The 16457-nt window shown below is 41.8% G+C and overlaps 1 long non-coding RNA gene and 1 pseudogene across 1 annotated transcript in view; both read left to right on the forward strand.

Moving 5' to 3' along the window:
• The window catches only part of LOC114005900 (uncharacterized), a 34030-nt gene extending 22080 nt beyond the window's left edge, over positions 1 to 11950 (forward strand). The window contains exons 2-3 of the long non-coding RNA XR_003547696.1: positions 11063 to 11469; positions 11744 to 11950. This is a non-coding gene — a long non-coding RNA (uncharacterized LOC114005900). The remainder of the gene's footprint in view (positions 1 to 11062; positions 11470 to 11743) is intronic.
• Positions 6074 to 6694, forward strand: LOC106733770 (40S ribosomal protein S27-like pseudogene; annotated as a pseudogene).
• Positions 11951 to 16457: the final 4507 nt, after the last annotated feature.

Below are 16457 nucleotides of genomic sequence, written 5' to 3' on the forward strand. Positions count from 1 at the left end.
GGTTCGAGTCCGGGACCTCGCAGCTTGCTTTCTCACTTTCTCTATTTCCCTCTCTCTCCCTCCCTCTCTCTTTCTCACTCTGTCCCTTTTTTAGTCAAATGAAAATAAATAAATAAATAAATAAACAAATAAAGTTAAATAAAATAATTCTTTAAAAAAAATTTCAAAAAATAAACAAAACTGGCGGCATAGATAGTAGGGTGCCACTGTGTGATACTGGAGCCACATAGGGAAGCCCATGTTTAGATCCTGGGTCGACCTGAGCACACCAGCATACTTGGGCATGCCTGTGATCCTGACTGGCTGGGAGGCTGGGGAAGGATTATGGTATGGCAAGACCCTGTTAAAGGATGCCTCTTTCTCTCTCTCTTGAAATAAGAAATAAATAAACTTTTTAAAAAAATAAGCCAAACTGAACAATTTATTGTTTGGGGATCTATGTGTAGAAAATGTAAAAGGACAGATTCAGGGTTGCCTTTGGATCAGGCTGCGGATGAGGACATCAGAACCCAGAGCCTTCTATTGGGCTGTCTGAAAAGTCATGGCACATTTTTGCTTGGAAAAATATGTCATTGGAACCAGCAGATGGCGTAATGGCTATGTCACTGGACTCCCATGTAGTTGACTGCAGTTCGAGGCCCAGACCCGGTGGCTTAGACTCACGCCGGGCACATGTGTGTGCGTACCCAAGATCCCAAGAGGAGAATGGAGAAGGGATTGTGGTATGGTCATCCCCCTGGGCGGTGGGGGCAGTGATTTCTGGCTTTCTGTCTCTCTCTCTCTCTCTCTGTCTTTCTGGTGAGCTTATGCGCTCTATAGCAAAAAACTCCAAAAACAAAAAGAAAGGAAAAGAAAAGAAAGACAGAAAAATACGTCACTGACTTTCCCGACGACCTAATAGTTGTTAAGTTCAGTGATGGGTTCGTAGAATTAGGGTTCTCTCTTCTCTCTATCACCTTGCCTCCCTGTTGCTGGCTGAGGCATGGAGGTAAGACAGGAAGACCTACAGCCACTAGCTTAGCCCTGCCCAGTTCCATCAAAGACCACAGCGCTCAACCCTTGGAAGACACTGGCTATTAAAACTGCTGATGAGGCTGACACTATCTAGGGGCAAGAAGAGCCTGTCTCGTCAGTTCATTGCACAGCTTGGCAAGCTCACTCTTCTTCCCACACTAGGCTCCGCTGTAGAGAGGAAAGGTCAGGTTGCTGGGAATAATAAGCAAACAAACAAACAAAATTGGAGCTACCTCTCCCTCAGACCCTATTCGCTCTCCCTGCAGTGTTTGGAGTGAATTGAAGATAAGAGTTTTGAGAAAGGGAAGGGGAAAAGAAGTTGCCTGCAAGAGCTGAAGGGAACAGATCTGGTCCTCCTCACCTGCAGAGGAGACTTCCTCCTCTTCTCTTCTTCCCTCTCTCTTCGCCTTCTTCTTTATGACAGAGAGCATGCGTGCACATGTGTACGTGGGAGAGAGGGAGTACTCTCAGCAGGGTCTTCCAGAAGGGTCCTCTATTTTTTGAGGTAGGAATTGTAGACAAGGGGGAAAGGAGGAAGAAATTTTGACCTGGTCTTTCTTTTGGTCCGTGAATTGAGAGGGTATCTATGAAATGAGAAGTGAAAGGTGAAACAGCTGAGTTGGTCTGTGAGGTTGCCACATAGCCCCTAGTGGAGAGTGAACTTGGTGCAAAGATGTCTGGGCCCCAGTTTGGTCTCCGGACCTGTGAGGCAGCAAATGGAGAGGCCAGGCCTGGTCTCTCTCAGCTCTGGCCTGAGGATTGCCATTTCTAGCCCCCATCTGAAACATAGCTACTGTTTGGGAATTCTATCAAAGTCCTCTGAACAATCCATTTAGAGGTTTGTGCATTTGTTTTTAATTCTTCAGTTATATAAACATATGTATAGAAGTCTACATAACAAATACAAAGGGATTCTTTTTTTCATTTAATGTTGCAGTATATGCAGCTAGTGCAAACTAGATCTTGCCATCTGAACAGAGGTCTTTATTTTAAGAATTATTTTGAGAGATCAGCATTTGGCATAATGGCTGTGTCACTGGACTCCCAAGTAGTCAACAACGGTTCGAGGCCCAGACCCGGTGACTTAAACTCACACCGGGTGCGTGTGCGTGCGTGCCCAAGATCCCGAGAGGAGAATGAAGGAGAAAGGATTGCAGCGTGGCCATCTCCCCAAGGTGTGATTTCTCACTTTCTATCTCTCTGTCTCTGTCTTTCTGGCTAGCACACGTGCCCTATAGCAAAAACCTCTCCAAAAAAAAAAGAATTATTTAACTTTATTTATTTGTTTGTTTATTTTAATTTGACCAGAGAGGGACAGAGTGAGAGAGAGGGAAAATGAGAAAGCAAGCCACCAGGTCTGGAACATGAACCACGGTTAGCCATGTGGGAGTCCAGCACCCCTAACCACCACACCACCTGCCAGCATTTTTTTTTTAATTGCCAAAGGGTACATGTACTTCCGAGAGAGAAAGAGAGATACCCCCCCCCCCAATGGAGCATGGTCATACCTCAATCGCTTCTCCTTCACTTCTCCATCCTGTTGGGATTTGGGGTAAACACACACATTTGCCCGGCATGTTTTCCAAGGTGCAAGAGTTAGGATTCAAACTGCAGTCAGTCATAGTAGTACAGCTACTATAACCACTAGGTCATAGGTCCAACCCTGAAAAGAGATATTTAACTTTTTCCATGATGTTTCTGTTTGCCAGAAGTCCTGTCACTTAAGCCATGCCTTTCAGTCACTAGGGAGGTCTTTGTAGGTGCTACAAACTTCAGCTCCCAAACTCAGCTATGTAGGAACTAGAGCTTTGAGTTTTGAGAGACTTGTACTTCCTTGGGTCATGTATAGTTTGGGGAGGCCTTATGTTGGAGTGGGCCTATCAGGCACTGGTCTACACAGTTCACAGTGACTCCATCAGCCGTTTCCATGCCAAAAGTGGCAACATGCGACTTGTCTTGAGGACCAGGACGTCTCAAAGTCTCAAAGGCCTCTCTGTTCTTTCCTCTTTCCTTCCACCATCGTGGAGGAAATGTTAGTATATGATGTTCAAAATATTTTTAATTATTTTCATTTTAGAGACAGGGACCCACTTTGTTGCTCAGGCTGCCTCCAACTTACAAATCTTCGGCCTTAGCCTCCCACAGTAGCTATGATTACAACGGTACACCACTACAATCAGCTTAAAATATTTGTTGTAAAGATTTTTTAAATTTGACTTTATTTATTCATTTATTTTATTTTAATTTGACCAGAGAGAGACAGAGAGAGAGAGAGAGAGAGAGAGAGAGAAAGTGAGAGAGCAGGTCAGGGCCAGAACTTTAACTGCGGTCAGCTATATGGAGTCCATCACCCTTAACCACTACACCACCTGCCAGCCCCCAGCTTAAAATATTTTTAAAACAGATGTGATCGAGAAATGGTTGCATTTTTTTAAAGAATTATTTTATTTAACTTTATTTGTTTATTTTAATTTGACCAGGAAGGGATAGAACGAGAGAGAAGAGAGAGAAAGAGAGGGAAAGTGAGAAAGCAAGCTGTCAGGTCTAGTACTTGAACCATGGTTAGCCATGTGGGAGTCCAGCACCCTCAACCACCAAGCCTCCTGCCAGCACCCAGTTGCATTTTTTTAAAGGTTTTTTTTTTTTCCCGTTAGAACATGTACGTTTGCAGGGAGTGGAAGAGGGAAGAGAAAGAGATAGTGAAAGAGAAAGGGAGAAATCATCCCGCAGAGGGGATGGCCACGCAGCAATCTCTTCTCCTCTATTCTCCAGGAATCTTGGGCATGCATGCACACATATCTGCTGGTCTCCATGATAATGGTTATTTAAACCTTTTGTCTTGTTCGTGATAAGATATCTATCATGTTAGTTTAGCAATTTGTCTCTTCCAAATACCAACATTTGTCTTTATAAATATTATCAATCTTTGCTTTCTACTTTATTAATCTCTGCCCCTAATTATTTATTTTCTTTAGGCTTGACTGGTCATCTAAAAAAAATGTTTCAACATAACTGCTTCAAACATTATTCGTATCCTTTCTTCCTGTCTCATATAGACATTTAGGCTACATACTTTCCTTTAGCATAGTTACATCCTAAAGCTTTGTTATATTTTTCTTATCATTTAATATAAAATGTTTTCTCATTTCCATTGCGTGTTATCATTTGACCAATAGATTATATAAAAATGTATTTTGGGACCAGCAGATGGTATAGTGGTTAAGGCGTTGGACTCTCACATAGTCAACCATGATTCAAGTTCTGGACCTAGCAGTTTGAAACTCACACCAGGCGCATGTGCGTGTGCACCCATAATCCTAGAGGACAATAGAGGAGAAGGGATTGTGGCATGGCCATCCCCACTGGGGGCAGGGAGGACGATTTCTTGCTTTCTGTCTCTCTGTTTCTCTCTGTCTCTCGAGCGAGTGCACATGCCCTAAAGCAAAAATCTATCTACAAAAAAAAATAAAAATGTGTTTTAAAATTTCCAAGTATACAAAGATTTTATAGTCAGCCTTTCTGTTTTGATTTTAATTCCATCCTGGTCAGTGAAAAAAACTGAATTCTCAAAAATTCATTGAGACTCAAATATGTTACCATTTTACTTAATTTTGGTAAATGTTTCATTTGCCTTATATGTACAAATTTTTATTCTGTTGTTATTGAGTTTCTACACATATTAAATAGGTCAAGTTTAGACCCAGCTGGGCGGCTGGATTCCACATGAGGATTATGGAGTTTGAATTCAAGACATGGTGAGAGAAATACACAGGGTGTGTGTGTGTGAGCCCAAAATCCCAACAGGAAAGATGGAGGAGAGGATTGGGACATGGCCATCCCCCCAGGGAGTGCATTCTCACTTTCTCTCTCCCTCTGGTGAGTGCACATGCCCTATGGCAAAATTAAAAAAAAAAAAAAAGGTCAGGGCCAGCAGGTGCTGTGGTGGTTAAGGCACTGGACTCCCACATGGTTGACCATGGTTCAAATCCCAGACCTGGTAGCTTGCTTTCTCACTTTCTCTCTCTCTCTGTCTCTCTCTGGTCAAACTAAAAATAAACAAATAAAGTAAAATAAAATAATGTTTTATAAAAAAGGTCAAGTTGGGACCAGCAGGTGGTGTGGTGGCTAAGGCACTGGACTCCCACATGGCCGACCAGAGTCCTGGACCTGGTGGCTTGCTTTCTCAGTTTCTCTCTCTCTCTCTCTCTGTGTGCGTGTGTGTGCTTGTGTGTGTGTGTGTGTCTTTCTCTGTTCAAATTAAGAATGAATTAATAAATAAACAAAATAAAATAAAAAAGTAATTATTTAAAAAAAATAATTTTTTTTTAAAAGGTCAAGTTTGTTTATTGGTTGTCAAAATCTGTTATGAAGGTTCTTCCAAAGTTCAGGGAGGGCTGGGCACATGGCCTAGTGGTTAAGAAAGACAAGTCCCACATGGCTGACTGTGATTTGATTCCTGGCCTCGGTGATTTGAGAAACAGACCAGACCACATGTGTGCATGCCCAAAATCTTACAGGACGGAGACATGGAGGAGAAGGGATTGTAGTATGACCATGCCGCATTGGTTGTTGCTTTCTTCTGTCTCTCTCTGCAAGTACATGCTCCTTCTGGCAATTTTTAAAAAAATAACGAATATGCAACATTCAATTGCATAGGATAACTGATATAGACCCTTCCGTTCAAGTGGGGAGAAAATAGGAGGTATACAGGAGTCAATGGTTGACAGCTGTTCTGAAATTCAGATCTGCACAAGTTGGTAGTTCCTTAATTTGGACTAAGGCCTGGGAATAATTTTTCACGACTCTTGGCTCCATCCACTAAGCTCTTGTTTTCGCCCTCCAAATCATTCTACTCTATCTATGAAAAGTAGCTTGTGTTTTCTGCTACAGTATTGTCTTCTTGGCTTGCTTGCTGCTGGTAAATTTTGAGGGTCCAAAGGCCTCTTTTCACTTTGTAAGGTCTTGGTCCTTTTTAGTCCAAGCCAGCAGGGGTTCTGCCAATGTAATTGTTTAAAAATCCTTGTGAATCTCTTAGATATTTTATCATTATTGGAGGTTCACTCCATTAGACAAATTACACCCATAAATTTCTTCCCTACTCTAGGGATTTTGCTGAGACTGGTGAGAAGGAACCAAGCACTTAACTTATGAATCTACGACCAAGATTATGCGAACATAAATAAACACATGTGCACATGCACACAAACACATAACTAGTCCACATTCTATAGAATTCTGGTATACAGGACAGATCCGGATGGTTGGGGCTCTCGAAGGGATCAAGATGCCTTTGGCTAGAGATTTACTACATCCATCCTTGGAAGAGGAAAAGAAAAAACATAAAAAGAAACGCCTAGTTCAAAGTCCAAATTCTTACTTCATGGATGTAAAATGTCCAGGCTGCTACAAGATCACTATGGTCTTCAGTCATGCTCAGACAGTGGTTCTGTGTGTCGGGTGTTCACCAGTGCTGTGCCCTCCAACCCGGGGAAAGGCCAGACTCACAGAAGGTTGTTCATTTAGAAGAAAGCAACACTAATGATCTACGCAACTTGCTGAATTTGTTGTTTTCTCACAGAAAGCCTTATCATAAGTTCAGTAATTCTAGTTAATCTGCCAAGATAATGTAATTATGTTTGATTTTGTAAGGTATACAACAATGATCTCCTATTTTGGTGTCAGTTTTTCAATAAAGTTTTGATTATGACTAAAGAAAAAAAAAATTCTGGTATACACAGCTTTCAGTTGTTCCCAATAGTACAGTTTTAATTACCACAGTATATTTCTTATGAAAAATAGCATAAAGTGAAAATTTCACTGCTAGTTCTTTCACCTACAAGTCACCATGCAAATAACAGCTAATCATCATAAGGGCCAGCAGATGGCATAGTGGTTACATTGTTAGACTCCCACATGGCTGACTGCAGTTCAAGTCCTGGACTCAGTAGTTTGAAAATCACACCAGGCAAGGGGACCAGCAGATGTAATGGTTACGTTACTGGACTCCCATGCAGTCGACCGCGTGGTTTGAGACTCGGATCAGGTGGCTTAAACTCACACCAGGCATGTGTGTGTGCATGCTCAAGATCCCAAGAGGAGAAAGGAGGAGAAGTGTTTGTGGTGTGACCATCCCCCCTGGGGGTGATTTCTTGTTTTCTGTCTCTCTTTCTCTCTCTGTCTTTCCAGTGAGTGCGCGTGCCCTATACCAAAAACCTCTCTTAAAAAAAGAAAAGAAAATCACACTAGGCACATGTGCATGCATGCCCAAAATCCCAGGGGGAGAATGGAGGAGATGGGATTAAAGTGTGGCCATCCCCTCTGGAGATGATTTCTCACTTTCTCTCTCACTGTCTGTCTCTCTCTCCAGTGAGTGCATGCGTTTAAGGCAACAATTATTTTTTAAAAAAAAGATTATCATCATGAACAGTAACCAATCATATAGCTTATTTTAGTCTGCTGGCAATTGGTCATCATGTCTTCACAGATAGCAGTGTATAGTTGGTTTTCCTCCTTGTCTCCCAGTGATAAATTCATATGACATTTTACAAAAATAATAACGAACAGAGAGTATTGGCCAAACAAGATGAAAATGAGCAAAGAAATGAAAAATGATAATGATATAAGTGAAACTGCATGTGATTAGAAGATTTGTAAATGGAAACAACAAAAACAGAGAATGAGACCTAAGCTCATAAGAACTAAGACAAATGATGTTGAAAAAAATCTGATGAATATGATAAAAGGTAAAGTCACTTCAACTTCTTTTAGTTTAGATTGTACTAGAAACAGACGCCACCATGGTTGAAATGGAGCATTTTCTTGTATTTAGTTTGAAGATTAATTTAAAAAAAAACTGCTGGGACCTTTAGATGGCATAGTAATTATGTTGCTGGACTCCCACACAGTCGACTGGTTCAAGTCCCAGGCCTGGCAGCTTAACACTCATGCTGGAGGCCAGCAGGTCGCGTGATGGTTGAGGTGCTGGACTCCCACATGGCTGATCACAATTCAAGTCCTGGACCTGGCAGCTTGCTTACTCATTTTCTCTATGTGTCTCTCCGGTCAAATTAAAAGTAAACTTATAGATAGGGGAATCAGCTTGTGGCATGGTGCCTAAGGCGCTGAACACTCCCTCATGGTTGACTATGGTTCGAGTCCTGAACTTGGTGGCTTGCTTGCTTTCTCACTTTCTCTCTCTCTCTTTCTATGTCTCTCTCTGGTCAAATTAAAATAAGTGAATGAATAAATAAAATTTTTTTAAAAAGAAAAGCTTTTAAAAAAAGAATAAATAAATAAATGCAATTATATCTTAGGGGAAAAAAAAAACACAACAACTCATGCCAGGTGCCTGTGCATGCCCGAAATCCCGAGAGGATAATGAAGGAGAAAGGATTGTGGCATAGTCATCCCCCCTAGGGGGTGATTTATCGCTTTCTGTCTCTTTGTCTCTCTGATGAGTGTACATGCCCAATAGGAAAAATATCTCTTAAAAAAATCCCAATCAGTGTTCAAGGCATTGAGGTCAATTGCCACATTGAAAGAAAATATTGTTCCAAAGAGTCTGAAGAAACCTTACTGTCAGGAGTGGCTGGTTTCATTATTTCAGAAATCAGCATGAATTGATTAATATTAAGCTATCTGGAGAAGCTCCTAATGCAGATAAGGATGCTGCTATGAAATTGGCACCTACATTCTAGGGATTAGTTAAGTCAGGTAAATGTGGTTAAAAAAAATATGTCCCAGAAAAACTTATGCTGGTAACAGCAGCAACAAAAACTTCAAGTTAATGCAACTCTAAGACATTTCATGACATTGAAAGCTCAAAGGATAAAATGTTGGAAGCTGACCCATACTTAAAAAGGAGTATCTCACCAATTCATAGGAAAAAAGGAAGGACCAGCAGGTGGCATGGTAGTTAAGGCACTGGACTCCCACATGGCTGACAGCAGTTCAGGTCCTGGACCTGATGGCTTGCTTTCTCACTTTCATTCTCTCTCTCTGTCTCTGTCTCTCTGATGAGTGTATGTGCCTGGTAACAAATTTTAAGATAATATTATAAATTTTAAAAGATAATAATAGTTCTTCTTTTCAACACTTTGCAATCTAGGTAATGTGGTTGAATGTATAAAAGAAATTGAAGTGGGACCAGCAGTTAGCGTAATGGCTATGTCGCTGAACTCCCATGTAGTCGACCACAGTTGAAGTCCTGGACCCGGTGGCTTAAACTCATGCTGGGCACGTGTGTGTACATGCCCAAGGTCCTGAGAGGAGAATGGAGGAAAATGGATTGCGGCATGGCCATCCCCCCAGGGGGTGATTTCTCACTTTCTATCTCTCTGTCTTTCTCTGTCTCTGGCAAGCTCACGTGCCCTAAAAACCTCTCAAAAAAAAAAAAAAAAAGAAAGAAAAGAAATTGAAGTAATAATAAAAATAATTTTTTTAAATAATGAAAAAGAGTAAAAAAGAATATGACAGTTCACTAACTCATACAATAGAAACAATTCTTGATTTCTGTGGTTCCAGCTACTCAAGAGGCTGAGGCAGGGTGAGACCTTGTTTTTTTTTTCTTTTTTAAGAATTATTTTATTTAACTTTATTTAAATTTGACCAGAGTGGTATAGAAAGAGAGAGAGAAGGTGAGAGAGCAAGCCACCAGGTCTGGAACTCCAATCGCGGTCGGCCCTGTGGGAGTCCAGTGCCCTTAATCACCATGCCACCTGCCGGCCCCAGGACCCTGTCTTAAAAAAAAAAAAAAAAAAAAAAAAAAAGATGCTTGATCTGTATCATAAATTATGTGGTAGAAAGAATAAAGCAAGCACTGTAGACATTCTTGATACTTTTCAATTTTTTTTTAGTTTTTTCCCATAGGTTGTGTGCTCTCACCAGAGAGATAGTGAGAGAGAAAATGAGAACTCGCTTACTGGCGGAATGGCCATACTTCATTCTCTTCTCATCCATTCTCCTCCTGGGATGATTTTCAGGCCTCAGGGTCCAGAAATTGAACCACTATCAGCCATGTAGGAGTCTAGTACCTTAACCACTGTGCCACCAGCTGGCCCTATCTTGATACACTTTTTACAAAAAAATAAAACATTCTATTTTGTTTCTTTATTCATAATAGAGCAAGTGTGGTGTGTGCGTACATGAAAGAGAGACAGAAAGAAAGAGATAGAGAGGCATGCCCTCCACAGGGTTTTTGTCATGCTGTAGTCCCTTCCTCTAGGACTCAAGCCCAGCAGATTCTGGTCATTTACACACATGCCTAGCATGGCTCAGACAGACCAGGCCACAGATTCAAACTGTGGTTGCCATGTGGGATCCAACTTCTCTTGAATAGCACATTACCACTTTTCTAGTCAGCCCACATTTTATTATTTTTATTTATTTGGTTTTTTTTGAGTTTTGCCATAGGGCATGTATGGTCACCATAGAGAGACAAAAAGAGAGAGAATGGGAAAATGCACCCACCCCCCACGGGCTTAGTCATGCCACTATCCCTTCTCCATTTCTCCCTCCTGTCAGGAGTTGAGGTACATGCACACATGCCCAGCGTATTTTTTAAGCTACCAGGTCAGACTTGAACTGCACAGTTGGCCATGTGGGATCCAGGCACCCTAACCACAATGCCACTGGCTGGCCCAGTCCACATTTTAATTGTTACTGTTTCTAATGTTTTAAATTACAGTGTAGTAAGTAAATATTAACAATACTTTTTTTTTTTCATTTTCTGATCTATAAATGACAGACAGTTTTAATGTTTTAGCCAAAATATTTAAAGGTCAGAACAATTGTACATGGTCTCATTGATGATTTTTTTGCAAGGTTTCAGCTTGCACAGTCATTTTTACAGTCCTGCATTACCATGCAAGGTGAAGACTGCTGGTTAAGCAGTTTCTAGAAGGCTATTGCCTTCCCATCTGGTACTGTAGCCACAGGGCAGATAGTTGGTAAAGCGGAGGAGGGCAAGAACAAGCTGGAACTCATGACTATGAGCTAGAGCCCACAAGGAGACAGTAGTCCGTGACAGTTCCTGTTACCTCTAATGTAGGTGGAGTGGGTGTCCTGGAGATGCCAAGGCTCTTTGCACAGAGCCACACCTGGCCCAGGAGTCAGAGAAGCTGAAGGAAGACTCAGGGAAAGGTGAAGCAGTTAGTGACACGGCCACTGCCTCCTGCCAATGAAGAGACAGCAGATGACCAACACATGTCAGCTGTAAAACGACTGATGGTTCTCTTCCACACTCCAAAGCTCCTGCAAGACTCTCCCGCGTGGCCCATGCTAACTGAAAACACATAGGAAGGAGAATCCTTGGAAATGAAAATCAATCTAACCAAACTGAGACATTACAAAGCCCCCATCCTTACTCTATAGTTCAATGGTTATGCACAGAAGTCCTGGAATCAGATTTCACGGGTTGGAATGGTGGCTGCTTTATTCCAAACTGCGTATCCAAAGGTTAGTTTCTTAGTCTTTCTGTGTGTCAGTTTCCTTGTCGATAAAATGAGAATATAATAGTAGTTCTTACATGATTCATTTGAGATTTAAATGAGATTTTATGTATATATCAATAGATAAGCTGTAAGCACATTATAGGCAGATTGTTTTATCATTTTAAAAATTCATGATAGAGTACCTACACATGCACAAAAGAGAACGAAAGAGAAACAGAGAGAGAAGTACCCTCCAGAGGACTTGGTCACACCATGATCTCCTTCTTCCATTCCTCCAGACTGACAGGATCTAAGGCACACACACTTCCGCCCAGTGTGTTTTCAGGCTGACAGGGCTGGAAACCTGAACCCCAGTCAGAGTATGGCTTCTGACTCCACAGGTCAGTATGCTACAAATTGTGCCACGGAGACTGGGCCTATTATTGATTGATTATCAATAAGATCTGGTCCATTTCTAAAAGTTCAATAAATATCATCTACTATTGTGTGACCTTGGGCAAATTATTTAATCTTTTTGGTCCTTAGGGTTTTTTTGTTTGTTTGTTTTTACTCTATTAAGAAGAGGTAATTTATTTGGCTTATTTCACATGTCTGTTGAGGGTCAAATAAAATAAATAACCAAAATGAAATACACATGATTATATAAATAATATATCACCACTTCATCACAGTGGTGAAGATAAGTATCTCTTTTAGTTCCTTCCGGCTTCCAGACCCTGGTGACTAATCAAAAGCCAGCTCTTGAATTATTATTATTTTACTTACTTACTTACTTATTTATTTATAGGTTTTTGCCATAGGGCACATGTGCTTGCTAGACAGAGACAAAGAAACACAGAGAGAGGGGAAGTGAGAAATCACCCACTGGGAGCATGGTCACACTTCAATCCTTTCTCCTCCACTTTCCTCTCAGGATTTTGGGCACAGGCACACACACACACCCAGCATTCTTTTCTTTTCTTTTCTTTTCTTTTTTTAAAGATTTTTGTTATAAGGCATGTGTGCTTGCCAGAGAGACAGAGAAACAAAAAATGAGAGATCACCCCCCGGGGGATGGCCATGCTGCAGTCCCTTCTCCATTCTCCTCTTGGGATATTGGGCATGCACACATATGCACACGACATGATTTTCAAGTTGTTAGGTCCAGGACACGAGCCACAATCAGCCATGTGGGAATCCAACACCTTAACCACTATGCCACCTGCTGGCCCCTTGAATTAATTTTTTAAGTTTATTCCTTTATTTCTTCCACAAGAGAGACAGATAAACAGATGAGTACCTCCAAGGAGGTTCTCACACTTAGATCCACCCATCTCAGTTGGCCTGGATCATGGACACATGAGTACACCTAGCGTGGTCAAGGAGATGCAGAGACATTAACCTGGGACCTTTCCCTTGTAAGTCCAGTTACATTACTGCTACACCACTACCCGGCCCACCAATGATTACTAATTAGAAAAGTAATTCTCCAAATGTACCATGTCATTGTAAGATGTTAGACACTCTCTGCACTGTTTTTGTAATTTTTTCTGTAAAGCAAAAACTGTTCAAAATAAGTTTATTGGGATTAGCAGTTGGCATAATGGCTATGTTGCTGGACTCCCATGAAGTTGACCACAGTTCGAATCCCAGACCTGGTGGCTTAAACTCATGCTGGGTGCATGCGCATGGATGCCTAAGATCCCAGGAAGAGAAGGGATTGTGGCATGGCTATCCCCCCGGGGGTGATTTCTCGCTTTCTGTCTCTCTGTCTCTCTGTCTTTCTGACGAGCACACAACACCCTATAGCAAAACCCTCTAAATAATAATAGTAATAATAAGTTTATTTTAAAAATACTCTTGGTCCAGAAGATGGTGCAGAAGTTAAGGCTGCTACACCCCACATGACTGACTGATTCGGGTCCAAGACCCGGTGGCTTGAAAAATATGTCAGGCACATGTTGCATGCATGTCAAAAATCCAAAGAGGATAACAGAGGAGAAGGGATTGCAGTGCAGCCATCGCCCTCAGGGGGTGATTTCTCACTCTCTCTCTTTCTCTAGCAAGCACACACCTGTAGAAACTCAACAACAACAACAAAATAGTCTTGAAAAATAAAACTTAAAAAAAGAAAAGAATGTGGTCCTCGAACTTTAGCAGAATTCCCTGGAGGGTTTGTTGTAATACTCATTACCAGGCCCCACTTCTGGAACTGCTGATTCATTAGGTCAGAAGTGGAGCTAGAGAACTTGCATTTCTTTCTTTCTTTCTTTTCTTTTCTTCCTTTCTTTCTTTTGCTACAGAGAGTGCGCATTTGCCAGAGAGAGAAAATGGGAAATCACTCCCCAGAGGGATGGCCCCGCTGCAATTCCTTCTCCATTCTTCTCTTAGATTGTGGGTACACACACATATATGCCTGGCATATTTTTTAACCCACCAGGTCTAGGACTTGGACCACAAAGTCAATTAGATGAGATCCAGCTGCTTTAGCCACCATGCCACCAGTTGGCCCTGAGAACTCACATTTCTGACGAGCAATACTGATATTGCTCATCCGAGGATCACACTTTGAGAACTACTGACCTGAAGTTTAAACTATATAGGCTTCCAGTCTTTCCTGTGGACAAAGGCTCCCATTCATCATGGTTCATCATTATTTGGCTCAATTTATGTGTGACATCACCCCACATTTACCTGCTAGGCAAAGAGAAAAACAACTGATGACTAACTTGAAGTTATTCAGAAGGACAGAGTTAAACTGAGCTTGGAAAATCCCTTCTTATTCTCCTCCTTTCCTCCAACCTTTTTAAAGTTCAAGGCCATGGATCATACCATGCTTAAAATAATACACACATACATATTTAGTTATGTATATTTAAATGTGTACATACACATTTTATTTATTTTTTTGAAAAGGTTTTTGCCATAGAGCATGTGTGCTCGCCAGACAGACAGAGACAGAGAGACAGAAAATGAAAAATCACCCCCCGGGGGGATGGACATGCCGCAATCCCTTCTCCTCCTTACTCTCAGGATCTTGGGCACGCTCGCACACACACCTGGCGTGAGTTTTAAGCCACTGGGTCTGGGACCCGAACCTCAGTCGGCTACATGGGAGTCCTGTGACATAGCCATTAAGCTAACTGCTGGTCCCATACACGTTGTATTTTATGCATATATTTCACGGTAAAGAAATACATGCTTGGGATCAGCATAATGGCTATGTCGTTATGGCTTAGCATAATGGCTATGTCACTGGACTCCCATGTAGTTGACCGCGGTTCAAATCCCGGACCCGGTGGCTTAAACTCACACTGGGCACGTGTATGTGCATGCCCAAGGTCCTGAGAGGAGAATGGAGGAGAAGGGATTGCAGCATGGTCATCCCCCCTGGGGGGGGTGATTTCTCGCTTTCTGTCTCTCTGTCTCTGTCTGTGTGGCGAGCGCACACGCCCTATAGCAAAAACCTCTTCAAAAAAAAATAAAAAAGAAAAAGAAATACATGCTGAGTCCAGAAGGTGGCATGGTGGTTAAAGGCGCTAGACTTCCACAGGGCCAACCACAGTTTAAGTCCTAGACCTGGCGGCTTTCTTTCTCATTTTCTCTCTCTCTCTCTCTTTCTCTGTCTCTCTGTGGTCAAATTGAAAAGTAATGATAATAAATAAACAAACAAATAAATAAATAAATGTTTTTAAGTATATTTATTTTTTAAAAAGAAAGAAATACATGCTAAGGCCAACCAGTGGCCTTGTGGTTAAGGTGGCTGGGTCCCACATGACCAACTGCTCAATTCAAGTGTTGGAACTGGTGGCTTGAAAAACACACTTTGGGGGGTGTGGAGCATGGTGGTGCTTGCCCTATGGTAAAAACCAATAGAGGCTGGAGGATTGCAGCATCAAGTCCATTTTTCTCTGTCTCTCTCTCTCAACTTGCATGACTTTAAGAAAACAAACAAACAAACAAAGAAAACACTGTGGGGGCCAGCAGATGTGGGGTGGGTAGGGCACTAGACTCCCACATGGCTGTCCATGGTTCAAGTCCGGACCTAGTGACTTGCTTTCTCATTTTCCCTCACTCTCCTACTCTCTCTCTCTCTGTTTCTCTCTGGTCTAATTTAAAATAATAATAATTATAAATAAAATAATTAAAATTATAAATAAAATAGTTAATTTTTCTTTTCTTTTCTTTAAAAAAAGAAAGAAAAGAAAAGAAAAACATGCTGGACTTACATGCTTGAGTGCCCAAAATTCTGAGAAGGTAATGGAGGGAAAAGGATTGTGGTGTGGCTAGTTACCCCCAGAGGGTGCTTTTTCACTTTCCTCCGTTGTCTCTCTCTGATGATGCAGGCATCCTATAACAAATAGAGGAAATCAGGAAAAAATTAGAAGAAGAAAAATTAGAGGGCCAGCCCTGTAACCTAGTAGTTAAGTGCTATGCGTGGGGTGCCAAATCCTATATGGATGACTATGACTTGAATTCTGACTTCAGTGGCTTAAAAAACATGCCAAGGGACCAACATTTAGCTTAATGGCTATGTCGCTGGACTCCCATGTAGTTGACAACAGTTCGAGTCCCGGACCTGGTGGTTTAAATTCACACTGGGTGCGCGTGTGTGTGCCCAAGATCCTGAGAGGAGAATGGAGGAGAAGGGATTGCAGCATGGCCATCCCCCCGGGGGGTAATTTCTTGCTTTCTGTCTCTCTATCTCTCTCTGTCTTTTTGACGAGCACACGCGCCCTGTAGCAAAAACTTCTCATCTCAAAAAAAAAAAAAGTAAAAACATACCAGGCATGGGACCGGCAGATTGTGTAATGGTTACATCGCGGGACTCCCATGTAGTTGACTGGAATTCGAGTCTTAGACCTAGCATGAGTGTGCATGCCCAAAATCCTGAGAAGAGAATGGAGAAGAGGTTGTGGCGTGGTCATTCCCCCTAGGGGATGATTTCTCACTTTCCCCTTCTCTGTTTCTCTCTGTCTCTCTGACCAGTGCACATGCCCCATAGCAAAAATT

Source organism: Tupaia chinensis, unplaced genomic scaffold, assembly GCF_000334495.1.
Source record: "Tupaia chinensis unplaced genomic scaffold, TupChi_1.0 Scaffold144899_1, whole genome shotgun sequence".
In the NCBI taxonomy this organism is placed as follows: Eukaryota; Metazoa; Chordata; class Mammalia; order Scandentia; family Tupaiidae; genus Tupaia; species Tupaia belangeri.